The sequence below is a fragment of the Tiliqua scincoides genome, chromosome 4, assembly GCF_035046505.1.
Source record: "Tiliqua scincoides isolate rTilSci1 chromosome 4, rTilSci1.hap2, whole genome shotgun sequence".
NCBI classification, from domain to species: domain Eukaryota; kingdom Metazoa; phylum Chordata; class Lepidosauria; order Squamata; family Scincidae; genus Tiliqua; species Tiliqua scincoides.
Window position 1 is genome coordinate 55543950 of NC_089824.1, and position 15165 is coordinate 55559114.

A 15165-nucleotide genomic window follows, 5' to 3' on the forward strand; every position below is an offset into this window, starting at 1 on the left:
GCAGTATCTTAATTCTACTGTTAAAGAGATTTAACATGGAGATTCCATCAGGCAACATAAATCATATCTGCAATAAAAATATTTGCGTGGAAATACAAGAACAGGGCACAGTTTTAAAGCAGGAATATTGTTATTTATGATTAAAAGGTAGCCATTAACTTAAACAACCCCTCAAGACTTCTAATAGCCAATATGCTGGGACCACTGTACTGCACCATCTCATTAGAAATAAATGTGTATGAGAAGCTTTTTTGTACAGAACAAGAATGCTAGCACTGAGAAGCCAAATGCCGAGTAAGAAGAAAGTCATAAAAAGTGTACCGCAGAATGAAACATGCAGTGGGAAGCCCACCAGTGATCTGCTTTCATAAGCTAACAATGTCCTAAGCATATGTGCACTCAGGTGAGTTCCATTTAAATCTTTTTAACATGGAGAGTTGGATGTCATCACTATTAATTACTAGAAAATTGACTGCATGATAACTCCAAGTATACCAAGAACACAATGGACTTCAACCATTCCATGTGCAAAGCTTTACTAGGCCCCCACTTTACCATATACTGCAACCACTCAGATCTGCTCAGAGCGTGGCAGGACTACATATCGCATGTGGTCAGAGCTATCAGGCACTGAAGTCATAACTTTGTGATCAATTGTTGTGTCATTCCATCCTCACTTCCACATGGTATGCTTAGGTCAGGGACATTTGGAAACATTTCCTCAAAGGCTGCAGTGGATAATCTCCTAGCATCCAATCACACTTCCTCTGGCAGGAACCGTTTGTCTTTAGACGCAGCTGTCAGCACTGGTACATGACCTTGAGATGACCACTCAATTGACCCAAGTAATAGTGAATACATATATGAATTTTGTAGACCTTTTGTAAACTGCATGCTATAAGCAGAATGGCTTAGCCAGTCATTTCAGACAATATGCTTCCAATTTAACCTCGAGTTCACCATAAAGTGCTGAGGATCCAGAATATAAACAGAGTTTCTCATCATTTCCTGAAATAACTTGGAACTCTCACCTCTCAGAGTGGGAAACATACCTATCACAAAAGTACCTTGAATCAAACTAGTCACATCAAATTTCTTAGTCCTCTGATCTGCAGATTTTTCTCTAAGCTATACCGCTTTTCACAAGGCCAGTTTTAAAAAGTATCCCAGATGGTCATCAAGGTCAAGATACATTGCTTCTGACTAAACTGTAAGTCCTTGTAAAGATTTGAATTATTCCTTTAAAAGTCCATAATCCAATTTCAACAGCGCCAGTTCCCTGGCCACGTGCTGAACATTCCACCTGCTAGTAATGACATCTTTGTATTTTTTTCTAATTACACTCCAAGCTAAGACCTTTGGCCCTGGGCCACAGACCTCTATTCAGGCAGCACACATTCTCTTAAGCACCCTGATCCTTTGTTGTCATTCTTAGGCTTTCATCTATTATTTACATCCATTGAGAAGGGAGCTACTCCACCATTTGGGAAGCTTTAAAGCTTCTAATCATCTTAATTTCTTTGCCTTTTCCACTCCTGCTTCCCCCCTCCTGGCCTGACAACAGCAAACAATTTGACAAAATCATTTTTCCTACCAGCAGTTTCTCAGTGCCTCCCAATGCCTGTCAAACTGAGGAGAGCCCCCTTGTTAACAGAGATATATTCTGTTCTCCCTAGAAAACTTTAATCCCAGCAACTTTCAAAAGAAAATTATTTTCATTCTAAGCAACAACAAACACAATTAGCAGAAATTGCAGAGGTTCTATTTGTGCTGAAACCAGAGGGAGCAATTCCAAGATGTTTTCCACTTAAATGCTGTGATTTCTTCCAAAAGGTCAAGAGCTAATGATATAATCAAAACAAACTACTGTATTAAACAGTATATAGCAAAATAATTTGCTTTTAAAAGGAAGAAAATAATGCACACATGCAACAACCTTAAGCCATACAGTTGTGCACTCCTACAGAAAACCGTCCGAATATACTTCATAACACACATTACACACACAAAGCACAATATCAGAATGATAATCACTGTAATAAAAGGCCCCATCAATGTGACAAAATACAGTATTTCTCCTACAGATAGGGCAAAAGCAGTTTTTCCTCACAGTTCTTAATGCCACATTGGTGACAAAACACGACTTTAAAAACCTGATGATGAGGATCTTTTACCATTATGTAGATAATCAACTTGATGATTACATTCATTCAAGATTCTTTGGGTCCAAATATGACAAGATGTAATCCATTTTAGTGTTTTCTTTCAGTATGGCCTGCCTTTCTAACAGTATTTCCTTGTCCTCTGCCTTCTCTGAAAGCCTCCAGCTCCCTTGACTTTTCTTATTTTCACCATTTGCTTCAACCAGCAGTTCACTTGAGACCCATCCATCTTCTATTGCCTCAAGTGACAGATGCTCTTAGAAATGACCATATTGCTGAGTGAACAAAAGATAACATCACCTCTAGGAACTCAAGGGAGAAATACAACATCGTAAAACCTCTCACAAGTGGAAAAGGAAAGCAGTTGCAAAGAAAATAACCTTGTACTTAAATAAAGACCGAAAACACTTGCCTGAAAAATACATCCTACAAAAGTTCATTTTGTTTAAAGAGTAACAGAATAAAATGTAGGACAATACTATCCATCACAGATATATAAATTATATTGGTCCAACAGCTATTAATAATTTTCACAGTGCATTCAAACTTCTTATGCTCTACAGTCACACTTGGAAGATAAATTCCAAGTTACACTTGGAATATTCACAAACCAAAAAGTGAGCAATTGAGCCCAAATCTAAAGCCAGAAGCAGAAACATAAATGGACATAGATGGATTCATTCCCTTATGTTAATGCAATTATTCTGGGATTAGTAACATCTTTAAATACGGGACATCTGGCAACTAAAGTATATACTAGGAGCCCAAATATATACTTTCAGAAAATCCCTTGTTTCAGTGCCAGAACTACTGGAAATATCTGCATAACTGCTGATACTACTATATGGAGATTGGCATACTTAAAAAAACTATTTTCTATTTACATTTTTAAAATCTTAAATATGTTCATATCATAGCTCGGCTGAGTTGAAACACATTCAGTTACTGTATAAAATATTTAAGGTGAGAATTAGGAACTCAGAGCATGATCACATCATTCACAATCAGTCTGGTCTTCAAAAATTTTACTCATAAAATCAACATTTTTACTCATAAAATCAACATTACACCATATGTAATTTCCGCAGTAAAAAAAAAAAAGAGAAAAGAAAAAGAGGGATTCTGTGATGAGCTATAAATCACTTCTGTAACAAAGGAAGGTCATATTAACATCTCCCAGCAACAAAGTAATGAGATGCTACATATGGAAAGAGTCATTCTCCTTCAGTAAAAAGAGAAACAGTGGATCAAGAATAATCAGGAATAGGATCTCCCCCACACCAATACTGAACCTGTTTGTAGGTAGAAATGTAGAACAAACTTTGCTAGAAAACAGGAATAACAAAGCAAGCAATTTGATACTGTGTTGATAATGAAAGAAAGGATATTGCTGAGAGGGATGGATCTATTAGTCCAACATTTATAAATCAGTGATAACATTGTGTAATTCTAACATTCAGCACCATATGAATTAGCTGAAGTCACAATTGAACCTCCACAGAAAACAAAATGAGACTCCTGAACACATGGCCATTAATACGGGCTGTATTCTAAAAGTTAATCCTGACCAAAAAAAAAAACACCTGAAATTAAGAAACAAATTAGTCATGACTAACTTTTGTCCCATTAATTTCAATAGGATTTAGGAATCCTAACTTTCTTTGGATACAACCAAAAAGTTTTTAAGGGCTCATTTCATGCCAAATCTTACAAAACTGGAAAAAAAAAATTATTATTCACTAACAGCAGAGATTTCTCTCCAGTTTACGCAGGCAGAAATATAGCACTTTTGCACCCATAAGTCTGTTTAAAGATGAAAACATTGGGTTTAAAAAACATTGCAAGAGTCCAAACTAGCATGCTGGGGTACAGGTGGGGAGAGTCTTATGACATGACGTTATATTTCAAAAAATACTTTTACTAATTTTTTTCATACAAAAATATACAGAAAAGGCTTAGAGTGCAAGCAAAGTCATATAAAATATGGGAAGCATATAATAACAATGAAACTAACTAATCATTCAGTCTAGTAAATTATTGAATTCCCAGGAGGTTAGGTTGATCAGGTAAAAACTCATTACTAAATAAATAAGAATTGATTAGAAAGACATGAACACCGACTCCCTTATTGGGCTACTGCTTGAACCATTGTTGCTGGTTGCTGTTTGAGGGATTTCCAAACCCTTCCTATGCAAAGTGGTGGTGTGGTCATGACGGTATCTGGCCTGGATGCCTTTAAAAGGGGATTGGACAAGTTTCTGGAGGAAAAATCCATTACGGGTTACAAGCCATGATGTGTATGTGCAACCTCCTCATTTTAGAAATGGGCTATGTCAGAATGCCATAGCACCAGGATGCAGGAGGGCACCAGGATGCAGGTCTCTTGTTATCAGGTGTGCTCCCTGGGGCATTGGTGGGGCTGCTGTGAGATACAGGAAGCTGGACTAGATGGGCCTATGACCTCATTCAGTGGGGCTGTTCTTATGTTCTTATGATGATTTTTCTATGTATACAACTATTTCAGAAGTTGGATAAAGGGCAGTGTTAGGGCTAAGAGTTCTTGCCCATCAGAGGACCCACTTGACCAAACTGACCCTTGAACCTTGAATCTCGCAGTACTGGGGCAGAGAGACTCAAGTTACGACTGTGTGATATTTCCATCTACAAATGGGACCAATCCCCACAAGCAGAGTCTCAAGGGGATGCGCCAATTGACCAATGGGAAAGATAGCAGAAGCTGCCACAACTGCTGATCACCTGCTGCTTGTAAGCCTAGGGAACAACATGGTGCTGATGCTGGGCACTGGCCTAGCTCCTCTTGCTCTATGAGGGGAATTGTTTCAGTGCAGATGTTACATCCGGAGAAGAAAAGGTCCTGGCCAAAATCTGAGACCATCTCCCAAAACATTGAACCATTGGCATTTCCGCTAAAGATGAATAAACAAGCCTACGTGAAATACGCTTTCTAGCAGAGCTGGTCATTGTTACTTTGGATTATACTGTATGGACTGCTGCAGGAATAATAGATCTTACTATCTACAACTAACTACTTTGTACTACACTTCTTTTATATTTGTACTGATGGTCAGATTAGTGGACAATGTCTGGCAGATCTCTGACAGCCCAATTCTATGCTGCAGGGAGGCTCGCTGCAAAATTTACTGCCCCCCTCTAGCGACGCCTCTGCCTTGGAGGCCTTGTGACTGCCCCCCACTGCAGGATGCAGCGCACATACCGTTGGCATGGTTGCATTGATGCAGAAAAGTTGGATAGGATTGAGCCCTGTCACCCAAGCCTGTACATTGGTTGGTCTTTTAGAAGTAGAGCTAGAAAAGTTGATCCAAAGGAAAAACAAGGTTGAAGGACACACATGAACGAATGTAAATATGTATCTCTGACACATTGGCAGTGTTCGGCCAGTGAGGTTGAAGTCATAGGAACGCAAGGCCATGACATGACATTGCATTTATTGTGTAATGTTTTATTTTAGGTACTTAGCGTTTTATGAATGTTGTTAGCTGCCTTGAGCATTCACTTGGCGAAGGAAAGGCAGGATAAAAATTTATTAAATAAATAGGTTAAAGGCAGAGAGCAATCCACAGTACAGGTGGCACGCCTTTGTATCTGTGGGAGATCTGTTTCCAGATCTCCTGCAGATACAGAAAACCGCAGATAATCAAATTTGCGGTTTTCAGCCCACCTGGGCTCCAAACGCAACTGAAGCCTTGTTCCAGTTGTGTCCGGAGCCCTTCTGAGCCTCAGAGAGGCAGTGCACAACTTGACTGAGATGCACAATGCCATCCAGAGCCTTTTAAACTCAACTTCTGGTTTTCAGCGAAACTGGAAGTCATGTTTTAAAGGCTCCAGGCAGCATTCTGAGCCTCAGAGAGACCACGCACAGTGGCGTGCAGCCTCTCCAAGGCTCAGAAAACCTCCCAGATGTGACCCAAATGAGATTCCAATCATGCCTGGAAGGTCTGCAGGGAGGCAATCCAAGAATTCACCATCAGCGATAAGGCAAATCCGCAGATGCCGAACCACAGATAAATATGCCCCACCTATATATTAGTTGGGTTAGGCTTCAGTTTGGTTAAGCTGCCTGTGGATTTGTGAGCTTGTAGTGTAGTGTGAAAAATAATCTACAATTTCCATAAAATAATCTACAAATCCCCATAAAACCATAGAACTAAAAAGAGATATTGCCAGGCAGACAAAAAGAAAAAGAGAAGTTGGGTGGACATCTCTTGAATGTGAACATTACCCATGTTCAAGGAGTGTATATACCAGCAATTTTCAACAAGTGTACCATGACACATTGATGCGCCGTGACTGTACTGCAGGTGTGCCCTGGGAGTTTGGAGGAGGGTCATTCTGGGATGTGAGCACTTGACTGGAAGTGTGATGTGCCGTGTTAATTCTCAAAAAATGATGGTGTGCCTTGACAACTGTAGTGCCTTGTCCATGTGCCATGAGATGAAAAAGATTGAAAATAGCTGGTATATACTGAAAGAGGAGGCAAGGAGTGAAGGAAAAGTGGAAAATTAGAGTGGCATAAGATGCTAAGACCCAACTGAGTTGGGTTCTTTCATGCTGTTCAATCACCATTAAGCGGGAGAGATGATTTCAAAGTCTGACACCAGGCAACTGCTGTCCATCTGAAAATCTTTGGGGTTAAAATTAGGGAAACTAGTGGAAAAGTATTCTGATTGTTAAATTGTAACCATGTTGGTTAACTGTTGCCTTGCTTAGTTAATTTTCAATAAAGCTTTCAAATTTGACTCAGCTCAGCAAGGGCTAGCCCCTTCATGAAGCCTACTACGGCAGTCACTTCAGGCAGAAAATGAGAGTGGGAGAAAGTGGAACAGAGGCTGGCACATCAACAGGTAAGTGAGCGCCATTTAGTACACCACCTCAGGCTTCAGGAGGTCTTGGGACAGTCTAGGATTCAATGAATGGTTATTCTCACCTCCTGAATCTAGAAAGAGATGGGAAAACAAGTTGGCCCTCCCAAATGAAAGATTTGTTTTTCCTCCCCTTATATGTAGCAGGGGGAGTCCAAATGTCCCTCTTCACCCCAGCATGACATCTTTTCCACTGGCTGTTGCTGGTATCTATTCTGTTTTGTTTTTTTTAAAGATTGTGAGCCCTTTGGGGACAGGGAACCATTTATTGATTTATTTTATTATGTAAACCACTTTGTTTACATAGTTGAAAAGTGGTATATAAATATTCTTAATAATAATAATTTGTGAGAGAAGGAAGTTGCAACAAATTCAGAGGTTTTTCCTGATACCACAAAGTCTGCAATGAATGTCTTTTTAGATGCTTATATCTGTTTTGGAATAAATTTTACCAGTGGCACAATATTTTATTTTCCTTTGTTTTTCTAAGATGCACCTCAGCTAAAAGTTAAATGCGTTACTGATTCCTGATGAACTATCTGTACAAATACTCAAAGATATCTACTTAAAGATGGATAGTGACCTAATTATCTCCAAAGCCAAGGAAGAGGCATTCTTGCAATGGTCAACACACGCATAAATTCCTTCTAGAAGAACCTTTTGGCTTTAAAACCAGTTGCCACCACTAGAACGTGACCTTGAAATGACAGCTCCATTAACCCATGCCTTATTGGGTAGAGTTTTTAAAAGACCCTATTAAATTAACTACTATTCAACACAATAGGATCAATATGAATGCAGAAAGAAAAATACACCCCTATGACAAGTTCTTATTGCATGATTGGTCAACAACAAAAAAATCTCTGTAGCTTTCCAGATCACAGACAGTGCCAAAAAAATCCACCCAGAAAAAAAAGTTCATCAAAATGAGACTGAAAGGGCTTGCCCTTCACCATCCTATTTGCACTTCAAAAACTCCTTAAGCTCCTTTAGCTAAACTCCAGGGCTGAAACCACTGCAAAAACACTAGAGGGGGTGGCTGTCATTTATCTTCCTTTTGGCCTCTGGTCAGAGCTGTAAAGTCTGCCAACTTCGGAAGGGAGGGGAGAGAAAAGAAAATAAGTCTTTGTATGATTTTGCATTTTGTTTCAAAGAACATTTCCAGACCTTTTATTTGTGCACAGTTTGTCCCTTTAAATCAAATCTACAATTAAAGGCTATGTTGGCAAACCAGAATGTTGGTAACAGAAAAGGAACTATAGTGCCATTGAAAGCCAGAGAATTATAATTTTGTGCAACATTTGTAAATGCGAGAGGCTTCCTGTATCTAACACTATATATATAGTGTTAGACACAGGAAGCCTCTTGAATAATATATATATATATATATATATATATATATATATATATATATATATATATATATATATTCTTTTCACTACTAACTTATAATTTGGTAGCAAGTTTAAATGTGGGTCTTATGTACAGATTCATTCAACCAACAATATGTGGAGGCCAGCATACAGAATGTATTTCAATTTTCCACAGTTTTCAAGGTACATAGTTAATTTCAAGGAAAGTGAGGATTTTGTGGGTCATAGGGACCTTCTTAAGCTGTTGTCGGGACACTGTAACTCAGTCTATTTATAAGTCCTACCCTTATTATCAAATATATCCTGTAACTATGCTCTTCATCTTTTTCTTTTTTTTAAAGCAGAACACACTTTATACAATGGCTATTTTAAGGAAATCTAGCTCCAGCAATTAATTATCATGCCCAAGATTATATGGCCAATATATACACTATATATGCTCCAATACAAGAAGATTCATAAAACAAACATACATACACAACATTGCAGCCCTTTAATTTGTCCAAATTCCAAATTCATTGCAATGACAACTATGAGGAAGAGGTGGTGCTTTAACTTTACATGTTTTACAAGTATATTCTAGGAAACACTGAAGATATTATGAGAGGGTCAGAATCAGCCCCAAGGTGTTATGATCAGTGGACTCTGAATGCCCAATTTCCTGCCTGTCTGCCAAAATGTTCAAGTGATAAGAGCAGTAGGGTACAGAAACAAATTAGATCAGAGCTTCCCAATATTTTTAGTACTGCAACCCACTTCATTGGTCATGGTGGCTGGGTAATGCCCCAGAATGCCTTGCAACAGCCCTTTAACACTGCATAATGCCTTGCAGTGTCACAGCTGGCACTGGCTCACGACCCACCCAAAATCTCATCATGACTCATTACAGTTTGGAATTAGATGGCAAATTATATTGCTATCTGACCTAGACAAGCTAGGAAGGCAAACACACATCTAGACATATTTGTTACATTTTTGTATTTCATTGAGGATTCAACGCTATTGCTTCCTCATGAGGAAGCCGCTTGAATCAGCATATAAAGTGGCTATGCCATACCCCCAAAACTAGAGTCAATTGGGCAAAAATGATGCTATTTTTTAATTGAGTACTGCAAACACACTCAAGAATAGGTCTAACTTTTAAGACAACAAAATGTATGTAGAACAATGTTATAGTGACATACCAGTAACAGATTCATACAGCATTACAATTCTAACATTCAAAATCAAAATTATCAGGAGAAAACAAAGAGGGGTAGGTCTAGCTTACTATAGATAGCCTTACACTATAATAGCAAGTTCCACATGGACCTCTTTCAGGAAGAAGGGCAGACACTGTTCCACAGAAGTTGAAAGGACTGGCATCTCTCTTATTAGTCCTTGTCAGAATGCCTGATCCCTAACTTACAAAGAACATTTTCATATTTTGCAATGGAGTTATTAGCACAACAATCTCATGGCACACAGAATTTTGGCACATAGGACAGAGGTTTAGCAAGCACAGAGTTCCAGTGCCTGGCTCATATATTTGTTTGCCCTGTGAGTAACTGGCAGTCTTGCCTTGAAGACAAGAAGTCTGGGTGCTTCATAACCCAGTCTTCTATGGCACTGTTTCTCAAACTGTGGGTCAGGACCCACTGGATGGTTTGTGAGTCAATTTCAGGTGGGCCCTCATTCATTTCAATATTTTATTTTTAATAAATTAGACTTGATACTACCTTGGAATGTGACTGAATTTGGGGAAATGTTACAGATCTGTTCTTTTAACAGGCCAGTGCATATATGCTTCTAACAATGATAGTCAATGGGGCTTACTCCTGGGTAAGTTTGGATAGGATTGCAGCCTCAGATTGTCAAAAAAGTTTCTTGCTTGTCATGTTCATGTTGGCAACCTTCAGTCTCGAAAGACTATGGTATCGCGCTCTGAATGGTGGTTCTGGAACAGCGTCTAGTGTGGCTGAAAAGGCCAATTCGGGAGTGACAATCCCTTCCACACTGGGAGCAAGTGCAGTCTGTCCCTGGTCTGTCTCCCTGGCTATGGGCCTTCCTTCTTTGCCTCTTTGCCTCAGACTGTTGGCCAAGTGTCTCTTCAAACTGGGAAAGGCCATGCTGCACAGCCTGCCTCCAAGCGGGCCGCTCACAAGCCAGGGTTTCCCACCTGTTGAGGTCCACTCCTAAGGCCTTCAGATCCTTCTTGCAGATGTCCTTGTATCGCAGCTGTGGTCTACCTGTAGGGCGCTTTCCTTGCACGAGTTCTCTGTAGAGGAGATCCTTTGGGATCCGGCCATCATCCATTCTCATGACATGACCGAGCCAACGCAGGCGTCTCTGTTTCAGCAGTACATACATGCTAGGGATTCCAGCACGTTCCAGGACTGTGTTGTTTGGAACTTTGTCCTGCCAGGTGATGCTGAGAATGCGTCGGAGGCAGCGCATGTGGAAAGCGTTCAGTTTCCTCTCCTGTTGTGAGCGAAGAGTCCATGACTCGCTGCAGTACAGAAGTGTATTCAGGACGCAAGCTCTGTAGACCTGGATCTTGGTATGTTCCGTCAGCTTCTTGTTGGACCAGACTCGGGTAGCTGCTTTACTGATGCGTTTGTTTAGCTCGGTATCGAGAGAAAGAGTGTCAGAGATAGTTGAGCCAAGGTACACAAAGTCATGGAGAACCTCCAGTTCATGCGCAGAGATTGTAATGCAGGGAGGTGAGTCCACATCCTGAATCATGACCTGTGTTTTCTTAAGGCTGATCATCAGTCCAAAATCTTGGCAGGCCTTGCTAAAACGATCCATGAGCTGCTGGAGATCTTTGGCAGAGTGGGTAGTGACAGCTTGACACTACCCACAGAATGGGTAGTGACAGAGTGGGTAGTGACATCGTCGGCAAAGAGGAAATCAGGGAGGTGAGTCCACATCCTGAACCAAGACCTGTGTTTTCTTAAGGCTGATCATCAGTCCAAAATCTTGGCAGGCCTTGCTAAAACGATCCATGAGCTGCTGGAGATCTTTGGCAGAGTGGGTAGTGGCAGCTTGACACTACCCACAGAATGGGTAGTGACAGAGTGGGTAGTGACATCGTCGGCAAAGAGGAAATCAGGGAGGTGAGTCCACATCCTGAACCAAGACCTGTGTTTTCTTAAGGCTGATCATCAGTCCAAAATCTTGGCAGGCCTTGCTAAAACGATCCATGAGCTGCTGGAGATCTTTGGCAGAGTGGGTAGTGACAGCTTGACACTACCCACAGAGTGGGTAGTGACAGAGTGGGTAGTGACATCGTCGGCAAAGAGGAAATCACGCAGACATTTCAGCTGGACTTTGGACTTTGCTCTCAGTCTGGAGAGGTTGAAAAGCTTTCCGTCTGATCTGGACCAGAGATAGATGCCTTCTGTTGCAGTTCCAAAGGCATGCTTCAGCAGGACAGCGAAGAAAATCCCAAACAAGGTTGGTGCAAGAACACAGCCCTGCTTCACGCCGCTTCAGATGTCAAAGGGGTCTGATGTGGAGCCACTGAAGACAACAGTACCCTTCATATCCTTGTGGAAGGATCTGATGATGCTGAGGGGCCTGGGTGGACTTCCGATCTTGGGGAGGATTTCGTCTCTGCTGACCAGGTCGAAAGCCTTCGTGAGAATCACTTTTGGCTGTGACATCAATTTCAGATTAATGGCATCACTTCCGGTGGGTCCCAACAGATTTTCACACGAACAAGTGTGAAAGTGAAAAAGTTTAGCTGTTGCTAAAAAGTATGAGAATTCTATGGGCTTTACTGTCATGAAACTTCATCAGAACTGTTGTTGCTCATAAAAGCTTTACTAGCTTTTATGCTAGTAAACTATCCCAAACTATCCTCATTTCTGTTCCCTTATTTAAATTCAAATTAAAAAATTCCCTTAATTTCTGCTTAGCATCCTTTATTATAACCTCTTTTTGTAACAACAATTCATTCAATCTCCATCTATATGTTGTAGGTTTTTTCTTAATAGTCATAGTTATTGGATTATGATCTGAAAGAGTCTTTGATAGAATTTCTGTTTTAGAAGTTTTTATTGTAATATCCTTCGTCACCCAGAACATATCTATTCTTGAAAATGATCTGTGTCTTTCTGAATAATAAGTAAACTCTTTTAAATTTCCATTCATTTGTCGCCAAATATCTACAACCCCTAAAGCTTCTACCAAATCAAAAAAAGTTTTTGGTAATTTCCCTTGAGAAATCTTAATCTCCTTCTCAGATTTTTTGTCCCTTTGTGGTGACACAACTGCATTCCAATCTCCCATCAAACAATAACTTGAATATGAGTAATTTAAGAGTACATCCAATAATTGCCTAAAAAAAACTCCTCTTTCTTGATTTGGAGCATACAAACCCAAAAATAAAGTTCTTACTCCCGAAATTATAACTTCCACAGCCAACCACCTGCCTTTTTCATCTGCAAACACAAGTTTTGGTTTTAAATAATCTTTAACATACATAACCACACCATTTTTCTTCTTTGAATTTGTTGAAAAAAATTCTTGTCCTAACTTTCTCTGTATTAAGTAATTTGTATGACCTTTTTTAATATGCGTCTCTAAAAGACAAATCACATCTTTTTTAAGTTTCTTCAAATAATAAAATATTTTTTTCCTCTTATTTGGAGCATTAGCTCCATTAATGTTCCAAGATAAAAACTTATACTCCATAGCTAATCTTCTGAACTAATTACTTGAAAGTCTATTTGGGCTTGTTGCATATCCTTTAGATTTTCCTGTTCTCTTCTTTCTCCTCCTCCTTCGAATTCCTTCATAAAATCTTTAGCTTTCTGAATGGAATCTATTCTATACATTCTACTCTGAAATCTAAAGGTAACTCCTTCCAATTCATACCATCTAAAGATAATTTTCTTCTGTTTCAAAACATCCACCAGAAAGCCATATTCTTTCCTTTTCTTATTATGATATTATGATAAAAGGATAGAGAAACAATTAGCATTGATTTTTTTGGACTTTGAGAAGGCATTTGAAGTCCAATTTGAGTTGGACTTTCTTGATTGCTGTCTTAGAGAAGATGAACTTTGGAGGGAACTTTATACAATGGATAAAGTCAATTTATACATCACAAACTGTGCAGGTAGTGGTAAATGGAGATCTATCAACAGTGTTTGAGATTCAAAAGGGAACACGACAAGGATGTCCATTGTCGCCACTTTTATTTATACTTGCCCTAGAAGTGTTGTGTAGAGATATTAGACAAGATGAAAGACTACATGGTGCAAAGATTAAAGATGAATGCTTTAAATTAAGAGCATTTGCAGATGATATGGTTTTGATCTTAGAAAAACCTTTAAAAGACATAGAGTTGTTGATGGTTAAGTTGAAGAAGTTTGAATCATTAGCAGGATTTAAGATAAATAAACAGAAAACTAAAATTTTATCTAAAAATATGAATGAACAAGATCAATCGAAGTTGATGAATAAGACTGGGTTCAAAGTGGAGAAGAAGATTAAGTATTTAGGTATTATTTTGACAAACACGTATTGTATGTTATTTCAAAATAATTATGTTAAAGTTTGGGGTGAAATTAAAAAAGATTTTGCAAGATGGGAAAGGTTGAAATTATCTTTTTTGGGAAGAATATCTGTAATTAAAATGAATGTACTACCAAAAATGCTTTTTCTCTTCCAGAATATACCAGTATTACTTTCTGATAAACCTTTTAAAGAGTGGCAGAAAGATGTGACAGGTTTTATATGGCAAGGGAAAAAACCAAGAGTGAAACTTAAGATTTTGCAAGATGCAAAAGAAAGAGGAGGTTTAGGACTGCCTGATCTGAAGACTTATTATGCATCATGTTGCTTTCTGTGGCTTAAAGAATGGATATTGTTGCAAAACAAAAAATTGTTGAAGTTAGAAGGATATGATTTAAGATTTGGTTGGCATGGATATCTTTGGTATGATAAGTTGAAAGTGAATATGGAATTCAAGAATCATTATGTTAGACATGCACTGTGGAAGATATGGAATCGTTATAAGAAAAGGTTTTACAACAAAATTCCACTCTTAACTTCACCACAAGAAGCACATTTTGGTTTGGGAACTGTACCAAGAGATAAATGGTTATTGTATAAGAACTTATTGAAATGTAATCAAGGTCAATGTATTTTGAAGTCTAGAGAGGAATTGATTGTAGAGGGTTTTAACTGCCAATGGTTTATGTATTTACAATTATTAGAAAGATTTAAAATTGATAAAAAATTATATGGTTTTGAAGAGGGAGAGACAATATTGTAGAAACAATTAAGATCAGATGAGCAGGTAATATCTAAAATATATAAATTGCTTTTGAAGTTTGAAACAGAAGATGAACAGGTTAAAGAATGCATGATCCAATGGGCAAAAAATGTGGACTATGAACTTTCAATGGACAGATGGGAGAAATTATGGATAAAACAGACAAAATTTACTTTGAGTGTTAGCATTAAGGAAAAAATATATAAGATGATCTATCGTTGGTATGTGACACCAAGTAAATTAGCTAAAATGTATGAAACTATGTCCAATAGTTGTTGGAAATGTAAGAAACAAGAGGGAACATTTTACCACATGAGGTGGACGTGTTCAAAAATTAAAAAATATTGGTCACAAATTCATGCACAGATACAGTTGATCTTAAAAACAAATATACAATTGAAGCCAGAAGTATTTTTATTAGGTATGACAGATGAGTATGTGGAAAGAAAAAATGAAGTTTT

General features: G+C 38.7%; 1 protein-coding gene across 1 annotated transcript in view; it reads right to left on the reverse strand.

The window, feature by feature from the left end:
- The window catches only part of GREB1L (GREB1 like retinoic acid receptor coactivator), a 192079-nt gene that overhangs the window by 107638 nt on the left and 69276 nt on the right, over positions 1 to 15165 (reverse strand). The gene's annotated exons all lie outside the window — the stretch shown is intronic.